The sequence below is a fragment of the Mus caroli genome, chromosome 10, assembly GCF_900094665.2.
Source record: "Mus caroli chromosome 10, CAROLI_EIJ_v1.1, whole genome shotgun sequence".
NCBI classification, from domain to species: domain Eukaryota; kingdom Metazoa; phylum Chordata; class Mammalia; order Rodentia; family Muridae; genus Mus; species Mus caroli.
This window is the reverse complement of record NC_034579.1, coordinates 102,349,504-102,360,831: the sequence shown is the minus strand read 5'-3', so window position 1 is coordinate 102,360,831 and position 11,328 is coordinate 102,349,504. Positions and strand designations below refer to the sequence as shown.

Below are 11,328 nucleotides of genomic sequence, written 5' to 3'. Positions count from 1 at the left end.
CCATTTTACAGATGAGCATATTGAAAAGTGAGGGAGTAAATAATTTTTCCAAGAGCATACCACAGGCAAATTTCAGAGATTGGACTTGAACTCAGGTCTGAATCATTCAAATTTCCTTGCTTACTCTTTTGTCTTACTCTTTTTTAAAGACTTATCATCGTCTCTGTGTATATATAGATCTGTTTGTAAGTATGTACAGGTGTGGGCAGGTATTTAAGAGGCGAGAGACATTTAATCTCCTTGGAATCAGAGTTGCAAGTGGTTGGATTCTCCTGAAGTCATAGTTACAGGTGGTTGTGAGCTGCTTGGGTACCAAACTTAGGACTTCAGAAAGCGCTATATACGTTGCTAACCCCTGATTCAGTCCCCCTAAGCTTAACTCAGATAAAATATAGCTACCACATGGCTTAGAAAATTGTAATTGCATTCATTTTTTTCATAACAACACATGGTTGATATAATTCCTTGAAAAATGGGGGGGGGGCTTTCTTATTTGTTGTTGTCATCAGTTTTATCTTGACCTTTAATTATTGACTACGGAGCAATTACTTGTCAGCTATTGTCTAAGGAAAATAGGGATCTTTCTTAGTTTATAAGAAACTTTAAGATATAGCAGACATCATGAATTTTATAATTCCCCTCTGGAGTTAATCTAATATAAGTGGCTTTAAATGAACATTGAGTTTCCTTAGCATCCTGCAGCAGATGCTAAGAGCAGCTACTGCACTTTATTGTTGTTTTGAATGTTGATGATTTGTTGGAGATGTGATTTGTAAATACACAGTACAATGGTCAATGAAGGATGTCCCATTACCTATGCCAACATGGATGGAACAGTAGATTCTTATGTAGAGTGAAGTTAGGCAGGTGCAGGCTAAGTTCCTGGTCGCACTTATATGGCCTCACTTGTGTGATCTCATGCATGTGAATTGTGGGAAGACTCATCCCCTTAAAGATGACCGTAGTATGGTGGTATCCAGAAGGTGGGGAACAGAAACCATTCAGAGTATAGCAAAATGTTGATCTCTGGATATTGGGCCTCTACCAGACAGAAATTAGAACTTCTGTTGTGTATTGAAAGAGAGATGATTATATATGACGATAGCATACTGTGTATTTCTGAAAAGCCTGAGGAAAAGATGTAAAATGTTTTCACACTAAAGTAAGGAAAACATTTAGAAAGAGAGATATTCCTATCTTAATTTCAACACTCACTGCATGTATTAAAACATACCTTAATAGGTACCCCACCCCGTGAACACATTTTGTATAGAACACGTACAGAATGAAATTAAGTAAAAACAATGTTTTTGACAGGTTAAAAATTAAAAAATAATACAACCATAAATCAGTCTTCTTTTCTCTATGCATCTCTCCTGTCCATATTCTTAATGATCTGGTTGTTAGAATATCAGGAAACATTAGCACCTTACGTTTAATCGCATTCTCATCTCACAGTCCAGAGCCTGGTTCGTTCCCTTCTGTTACTTTGCATTGTCTGTGAATCAGCTACTCATAACAGCATGGTTTATTAGAACAAAGAAGTTAAGCTTTCATGGATTATTCTTTGTTCTCTACAGCCATTTTCATTCTTTATTCATTCACTTTACAAAATTACTTTCATGGCTTTTGTTAGAGCAATGATACCAGCGAGCATTGTTTAGCCTTTCCTGTGCAGGGGCCCTGCCTCAAACAGAGAGGAGGGAAGTCTGAAAGCCATATTATCCCATGAGGTGAGTTCTCTGTGCATCTCTGTTTCAGAGTGGCTCGTGGGTGGTAAAATCGGAATGCATCAGGGAGAATACAGATTGCAAACACCCAGCCTCTAAGCTCATTGCCAATATGGAGCTCACGAATTAAGCTGCATTTTCAGTTATTAAAAATAGAGATTATGGACATCCTCTTTGTGAATGTGTTGGTGGGTGCATGCACATGTACACACACACACATATGTATATGAGTGGATGCATGTGGAGACTAGAGGTCAATGTTAGATATCTTTATTAACGGTGTTTCACCTTATTTTTTTAAAGAATATCTTTTATTCTATGACAATTTCAAACACATAAAAAGTATGTTCAACATATTTTACCCTAGTCCCTTCCTCATGCTCCCCACAGGAACCTCCAATATTCCCCTCTTCCCCCCACCCCAATCTCTTTATATCTTCTTCCCTGTTTTGGGGAGGCTTTTTTTGTTTTGTTTTTTTTTTGTTTTTTTTTTTTTTTGGCTTTTTTGGGTTTTTTGGTATGGATGGAAGTAACCCGCTGAGTTCAATCAGTGGTGTCTGTTGGGATATTGACTGATCTTGTTGGTTTAATTTTGTGCAGGTTTTGTTCAGGTAACCATATAGCTGCAGGGAGTCCGTGAGTGGAATGACCTTGTAATGTCAAGAAGAAAGCATCTCATAGCACCATTTATCATCTCCCAGGTCTCATATTGCTTCTACTCCCTCTTCCTAGGTTTCTCTGACCCTCGGAGTGGCTTAGGTATAAGGTGTGACACAGATGTCCCATTTACGGTTGAGCACTCAAGACTTATTATTTTTAGCACACTGACAAGTATTGAGTTTCTGCATTATTTGCTAATGGATGCATGGAGAAACATCTCTGGCCAAATTTGAAGGTGTCATTAATGTATGTGTATAAACATAAATAAGTAGAAGGAAGTTTGATAACATGTGCTTTTAACAAGTCAGCATAGAAAGGTTCTCCTCTAGAGTATATGGCTTCCTGAGTCATGAGTGTGTGTCCCAGGTTTAAAGTTCCATGCAAGACTTTCCTCATGTGCAATTGGCCTCAATCAATCCAAAAGTGGTTAGTTAACATATAACCTTCTTGCCACTGTTCAACTGGTGGGTATATCTCATCTGAACAGAAGGTATTATAGCATACAGGGCTTGCCACTGGATAACATCATTAATGACTTTTCTCCTCAAGAGGTGACCATGGCATTATTATGCATGGACCACAGGGAGCAAGTTTGGTGTAAGTTCTGACTCTATTTCTCTGTGTGTTCAATATGTGTGCAACCAAAATGTGGTATCTTTATCAGGAGACTCTTATCACCTAGTTCTGATGGGAAACCAAGAGCAATGGCAATAGCTTGGGTTGTTTGGGGGATTGCTTTATACTTCCTAATTAATACCTTGTAGAAAGTATCCAATGCATAGCAATGAAATTTTCTCATTATCCATGTCTTCTTAGGGAAGTACTATCCCCTCCATGCAAAAAAATACTTGAGATCCAACTCCTCCATTAGCTTTCATTTTATCAAGCAATGCTCAGACTCATTAGAAAGATATAATGAGTACTACCTTAATATCTTATCCATAATACCAAAGTTAGAATAGTTAAGTATGTAGAAAAAACATGTATTGATTAAGAGCATATCTTGATACAAATGTTAGAAAATATAGTCAGGTAAACATAGGAGAAGCTATAATTCTAAAATATAATGAGATTTTCCGGCGTTTTATGCAAGGATGATAATGACTATTATGAATACTATTATTATTATTATATACAACTAGGGTGTCCCACAGAAAACTTCTGTAGAAAACACCACAGATCAAACACCTTAACCTGAACATGAAAGTTGCTCTCTTGCCAGTGAGATAAGAACCGTATCAAGCAGGATCTGGGATTAATAAGTAAGGTGAGGAAGGAGGAAAAGTCAGACATTGTGCTAACACCCATTTTGCACAAAATGAAGAAGAAAAACTGAGACAGAGGATCAGAGGAAGGATATGGCCTGTATTCCTGTGGTGCTGTTGCATGTTAGTCCTCTTAGCTCTTCTGAGTTGTTTTCAGCCCTTTTTGCTCTATACCTCCTGCTGTCTTTTGCTCAGCTATAGCCTCTGTGGCCTAGACCACCACAGAGATGATATATAATACAAACTTTAGGGACAGCCAGAAAAGGGCCTTTGGCTTTATACACCTCTGTTGGAATCCTGTCTTCTATTTTAAGTGACTGACCTCTTTGGGTTATTAAGCAAATACAATTCTATTGGGATAGTTAATATGGGATAAAACTAATACAAACTACCATTTATATAGACCTGTAGCTTACCAAGCCATTTCTCATTTCTCATATTATCTAATATAGCAGCTAAGAATCATTACCTCTATTTTGTAGATGATGCAAGTATCAATTGTAAATAAAACATGGAAGAAAACAGGACAAAAATAAAGCATCCATTTTCAAAACTGTTGGTCCATTTATCGTTTCATTCACAAGTAGTTAGTCATGCCAGATGCAACAAAAGTCAGGATATATGTAACATGCTAAAAAGTCATACAGCCTTAATGTAAAGTATAGAAATGAAATGGTGATCTAACTGTTTTTAAATCAAAAGAAAATTGGGAAGCAAAAGGGAAAGAAAATGGTAGGGAGGGGAAGTAAAGGAAGAGAAATGGGGAATAAGGAGAGGAAGGAAGAGAGAACAAGGAAACGATGAGTTTGTTCAATTACCCAGGCAGGAAACTTAGAGCTAAGGAAACTAGATTTTTAAGTCACAGTAACAGAAACACTGGGGAAGTTAAAGGAGATGAAAGATGAGGATAGAATATGCTTCTTTCCCAGAGTTACTCAGATAACAACAGACATCGCAGAGCCAGGTGAGCCATATGAGGAAAAGATGGTCCCAGGATAGAGAGAGAGAGAGAGAGAGAGAGAGAGAGAGAGAGAGAGAGAGAGAGAGAGAGAGAGAGAGAGTCCTAATTCCATAATGGAGAGAGAAGTCTTTAAACATAGATGAAGATAACCTAGGACCCAACAAGGAATTGTGAGTAGAGGCCACTCAGAAGCCATAGAACACTAAGAATCACTCTTTTCTAATAATAGTGATCATAAGATAGGTATGTGCATCATTGGGACCAGAAAGCATGGATAACAGAATATGGATAAAGATTGCTCCACAACTGTAGCCAACACTAAAGAAAACAGGTGATCTTTAACAGAATTCATTTGTCTATAGGCTCACTAGTTCTTAGGCTTATTCTATTTAAAAGGAACCAATACTGTTTTCCGTATTCTCAACTGATAAAAGCACAATATTTACTTAATAGAGGTTATTGAATATGTTCATACTTCCATTTAATTTTTTGAAACTACAAATCAAATCATCTTTCTTTCCTCTCCTCTACCCCACCTTTCCCAGCTCCCTGCCTGCTCCCTCTCAAATTCATGGACATTTATTTTGGTATTATAGCGTATGTATAAATGCATAAGTAATAAATTCTATTCAGTCAAAGGGTTTTGAATCCACTCAGTAACATAAAAAGGTATTTGCTGACACTACCATTATATAGTGTTCTGAAAGGTCTATAAAAGGCAGTGAGAATGGAGAGGAGAAAATGAGGTCACATGTTATTAAAGATAAAAAGCTTGTGTTCTTAGGAAATGCTAGCAGTCATCTGCAAAGCTACTCCTTAGAGTTCAATGGTACAAATGAACACAAGTGAAGCCTTAAATGTGAATGGCAGAATCCCTATGAGAAATTACTGAGGAAAATAATGGTGGCTTTCAGTAGACAATTCTTTCTTAAACATGGGAGATGACTAAATTTATCTTCAAATAAAGATATTTGTGAGTTAATTAAATATAACTATGCTGAATCAAAGTTATCTATAGGCTAGTCTATCACTTACAGACTCTTTTATATTTAGTGGATTTAATTTGTTTTCATTTTTGTTTTTTTCCTTGAGTTGCTTTTTTTGTTTTGTTTTGTTTTGTTTTGTTTTGTTTTGTTTTGTTTTTGAAACTATGAGCCACCATTGATAGTCACTCACTATAGACTTAATTTTCCTTTGTAGAATTTCATGTAAATATAATCATACAGGTTGTCTTTTTTTGTCTGGTCTGTTCACCAAGCATAGTGTTTGTTAGTTATAAAATACCTCTAACTTTAATTGGCAGTACTATTTGTATGTGTTGTGTCTATATCAGAATTGATGTTATGGAGTCATCACTGGCTTACATAGTGTGATTAGTAGACTTCTTATGGGAGGGGGCGACAGGGAAAGGGAGGGGGAGGCGGAAGGGGGATGGGGAGGGAGAATATGGTGCTTGAATATAGGAAGCGCTTCTCTACATAATGTGGATCAGTCAGTCCTACAGTTCTCTTATATCTCATGGCAAAAGAGAATTAACCCAGAGGAGGCCAATTAAAATATGTGAGCCCTTTGAAATAAGGGGGAGTTCTAAATAGCTGGTCCACGCAGAAGTCAGAGATTTAAAACACTCAGTGCATTTGCTTATCACTACTGTCTTTAAAGTTGGAGTGGGACTCTGTTCTGCAGTACAGGGACTGATAACATTTGAGGGCAACACCACATAAATGCTAAGGGAGGAAAATTACCGTCCAATGATAAAGCTCCAAGAAACTGTGTTTGCCAATAATCTGAAGACCCTGGGAAGACTCTTCCACAGATCCTTAGGAATATCCTGACCTTTACCTCTGTCTTTGTCTTGGGAGTTGTGAGCTGCAGGATGTCTGCACTATAGACTATACACTAGCCTAAGAGGGCTGTTTTAAGCCACCAAGGGTGTGCTGGTGCATTATGCAACAATAGAAACGTATTGTCCCTATTGATCTTCAGCACACATCTGGGTTGCTCTGCTTAGGCAATTCTGAACAAAGCTCACACTGAATGTGGACACCTTTGTACACGTTTGTTTTGTGGAGATGCACAGAAGTAGGCTTGCTTCATGCTCTGTAGTCATATATTTTTAACAAAAATCTGCCAGTTGTTTTCAAAAGGGCCAGTCCTCTTCATTTCTCTACCTGCAATGTAGTTGCCCTCCATTGTGACCCTGCTTTATCTTCTCATTGTTCATGATGGACTTTTGCACCAGTGTGGTAGTGTCCTTATGGAATTGTAGAAGTGCCAGCCCTTCACCTCCACCCACTTAGAATCTCCAGCTGAGACAGAGAATTAAATGGCTGCAAAAGAGATGAAACAGAAGAAAAACTCTCCAGAGAGCAATCTGTAAAAATGTACAGAATATTTATGTCCATGGGGACCTCACAGGAAAACAATGACCTCAAGAATTGAGCTAAATGCTTATGTGCATTAATTTTTAAGTACTTTAAACTTAATATAATCCTTATTTTAAAGTAATGACACACTCAGGGTCGGCAAATTCTTCCTATTTCAAAATAATCACTGAAAACATCATTTTCCACATCATTTTATATGTGTTCATTGAATGTATACATGTCTGATAAAACTGACTTTGGTAATCTGATATTAAATATTAAAGATGACTTTATTTATTGGAATATGATTCATTATAAGATATATTATGTATATGATTGTCTTTAACTGTTCTTTTCTAAACTTTCTCCTCAAAAGTAGATTTAAGGATTCTAATCCTCAAACTAATTTGTTTTTAAATTTGTGCATTCTGCCTAAGAAAGCTTTGCTGAGTTGGGGAAGTCCTTTCGTCAGGAAAATTTTTAGATTTGGGGTTTTGCACATTATGTAGTTTGAGTGAATTTCAGTGTTTTCTGACAGGTTACCATAGGTGGGATTCTAAGATTTCCATCAGTATTTCTCATCTCCGTGTATTCACCCCACTTAAGCCTTGTAGCACTAAACAAGAAGTGCTGTGGTCCTCTTTTTATGTAGATGACATCTTGGACTGGAAGATAGAGAAATTGTCTGGAGCCTCTCCCCTGGTCTTCTGAATGTTATAAATCAACAACAAATTCTCAGGCAGAAGATGAAGTAGCTCTAGAGTAGGTCAGTGTGAGGCTCTCCTCAGGAGGAGGAGAGGGAGCAGAGACCAAGGACTATAGATTGGCTTTTCAAGACCCTAGGCTGCAATGTCCTCTTACCTTTCAGAAAAGGAATATGAAACTCCAAAAGACTTTCTGCTGTCACCTCACCTTAGAATAAATGCTGACTTAGAATTCAGAATGATTTTTTCCCCAGTTCTGCCTCATTGTGTCTCCCATGGTAAACTTCTCAAGTCAGATCTATAAGAGGCTACTATCAAGGTCTAAATATTCCAGTTTCTTGCAAGAGTGCAGCAGCACACAGTGCAGTGAAATCCTAAGCAAACACTTGAAGATGAGAGAATATAGAAATTATCAGGTTTCACACAGTGACTGCCACCTGCTATGAGTCTCTACCTAATGAAATATGAAGTAAGACACTTGGGTTGTACCAATGTATCCATGTATGGGTAAGTCCCAAAGATTCAAATAGTAGATTCATGCAGATGTTTCAAATTCCCTATGAAAATCCAGTTCTTTAGAATTCAGAGAGCTGCATTAGAAGGCTTGTGTCTAGTTCACTTGGGTAGCTAGGACTTTTATGTGAAGAAACATTTTTTTTTGTAGACAGTAAACATACAGAGTTCCAACTGCCTCTGTCTCCCCAGTATAATATTTAAAGACATGTACCACCACACTCATATGAGATATTTTTCAATTTACACAAAAAGTCATCCTTCTGCTTTAACTATTCTAAATTATTTATTTTATTTTTTTTATTAGGTATTTTCCTCAATTACATTTCCAATGCTATCCAAAAAGTCCCCAATACACTCCCCCCCCCAGTCCCCCACCCACCCACCCCCACCCCTTGGCCCTGGCATTCCCCTGTACTGGGGCATATATTGACAGATAATTATACAGACTCCGGGAACATGGTTGTCATATATAAATAAACCTCACTTATTCTTTCACATATTTAAAATTTTTGACAAAAATACCACATATCTCATTTTCATTTCAATCATTTAATTTTTATAAATTGGCACGTAAAACTGGTTGTATGTTGTATGTGTTTATTATATACAACATCATGTTTATTAATTCTTTTAGTTTTTTCAGATTATTATATGGAGATTATGACATTGCCCCCTTCCCTTTCCTCCCATCAGACACTCCCATATACCACTCCTGGCTTTCTTTCAAATTTGTGACCTCTTTTTTCATTAATTTTTTACATACATGCATACATATGTATATATATATATATATGTAGTCACACATACATAGTCCTAAATACATAAATAAAATTGTTCAACCTGTATTATTACATATATGTATGTGTTCAGAGCTGACCACTTGATACTGGTTGACTAAATGGTATGCTCTTCTTTGAGGGAGACTATTTCTTCTGATCTAAGCATTCCTTAGTTACCTGTATCTCTTTGTGGAGGTCCAGGGCCTCCTAGGTTTTAACTTTCTACTTGCGTTTGTATATGGGCTTCCATATACAGCTGACATTTGTCCAGTTATGTTAATGAGATTTTATGTATTTTGCTTCTAAAATTACATCTTTCTGCCTCCTGTTTCACAATGATCCCTGATCATTTGAGTGTGGGAGTTGTTTTGTGCATGTGTCTATTAGAACTCACATGTTGAAGTATGTATACATCATAAATAGTATTTACTGAGGCCAAGATGTTCATAATTAAAAATTGTGACTGCAAAGATCTTCCTTCATAGAGGATAAGGAAGATACAAATTCCCAATATAGAGTGAACATTCCTATTATAAAACTGAAATGTGAAATTCAGGAAAAATAAAAATCCAAAATTACAAAATGTAAGTAAAATTACATACATGCATATATGTTCATATCTATGCATAACAATGGCAATATATATATATTTTGTTACATATATTTGTAAATACAATTTGCTGACCCCACTTACTATTGCTTGTTTATGCATGTGTTTACGACTGAGAAGATAAAATTTCTATGGTTATATGACAAAGTAAAAATATTGTCTATGTATGCTATAATTAATAACATCTAATACAAATTAGTAATATAATAGTTTCAAATGAGTTCTTTAAGAATTGTTAACTAGTGCTCGCTTTGGCAGCACATATACTAAAATTGGAACAATGCAGAGAAGATTAGCATGGCCACTGCGCAAGGATGACAGGCAAATTCATGAAACATTCCAAATATCTGTAATGTAAATAAAGAAAATATCTAAGTTCTTTCCAGCTTCTGGCTATTGATACAATTTGCAAAACACATGAAACTCAAGAAGGACGAAGACCAAAGAGTCCACTTTGCCCCTTCTTAGAATTGGAAACAAAACACCCTTGGAAGGAGTTACAGAGACAAAGTTTGGAGCTGAGATGAAAGGATGGACCATCTAGAGACTACCATACCCGGGGATCCATCCCATAATCAGCTTCCAAACGCTGACACCATTGCATACACTAGCAAGATTTTGCTGAAAGGACCCTGATATAGCTGTCTCTTGTGAGGCTATGCCAGGGCCCTAGCAAACACAGAAGTGGATACTCACAGTCAGCTATTGGATGGATCACAGGGCCACCAACGGAGGAGCTAGAGAAAGTACCCAAGGAGCTAAAGGGATCTGCAACCCTATAGGTGGAACAACAATATGAACTAACCAGTACCCCCCCTCACCCCCCAGAGCTCGTGTCTCTAGCTGCATATGTATCAGAAGATGGCCTAGTCAGCTATCATTGGAAAGAGAGGCCCATTGGTCTTGCACACTTTATATGCCTCAGTACAGGGGAATGCCAATGTCAAGGAGTGGGGGGGGGGGCGGAGGGAGTGGGGGAAGGGGATGAGGGACTTTTGGGATAGCATTAGAAATGTAAATGAAGAAAATACCCAATTTTTAAAAAAGAAAAAAAAAGAAAATATCTAATAAAAAATTAGTGACTAGCTCAATCTCTGATTAGTGCTTTGGGGTTTGAAATATAATCAAAGATCCATTTATTGTCCTCTTTTTAGCCAGTTGCAGGAATATGCTGATGCCACAATTTAAAACTCTCTGAATATGGTTTTGTTTACTTGTTTCTTTTTCAAAGCAAAATGTGTTGAGTTCATGTATGAGGCATTCTGAGAACTTTTGGATTCATACAACGTTTACAAATTTCTTATTTTGCTGACATAGTTCTTAAAATATATAGAGTCTACTAAAATATTCTATAGTGTAACAAAATTTAGAAACTTCTAAAACTCTTCACATTTTCAGTGAGATGTAGGATTGTACGTTGTCTCATTGGCACTAATAACATTTGCAAAGACAAATGGCCTTTTCTCATGAAAGTCCAATTTAGAGTATCTCAAATTAGTATAGATTGATTAGTCTCTTTGGAGTATGTAGGGGTTAGGGTCATAGTAAGATGGGGAATATCTCTGGGGAGAAAATTAATTTGACTACCATAGGAATTGTCATAAAAACAAACCTTTTATTCAGGCAAGATTTTGTTTAGAATCAGTGCTTTGGAATGTGCTACCTAAAAGCCAGGTGGTGGTGGTGGTGGTGGTGGTGGTGGTGGTGGTGGTGGTAGTGGTGGTGGTGGTGGTGGTG

The 11,328-nt window shown here is 37.1% G+C and overlaps 1 non-coding gene across 1 annotated transcript; it reads left to right on the top strand.

The window, feature by feature from the left end:
* The first annotated feature begins 9,833 nt into the window (after positions 1 to 9,833).
* On the top strand, positions 9,834 to 9,940 carry LOC115032291. Its single transcript, XR_003837931.1, has one exon. It is a non-coding gene; the product is annotated as a U6 spliceosomal RNA (small nuclear RNA).
* The last annotated feature ends 1,388 nt before the right edge of the window (positions 9,941 to 11,328 follow it).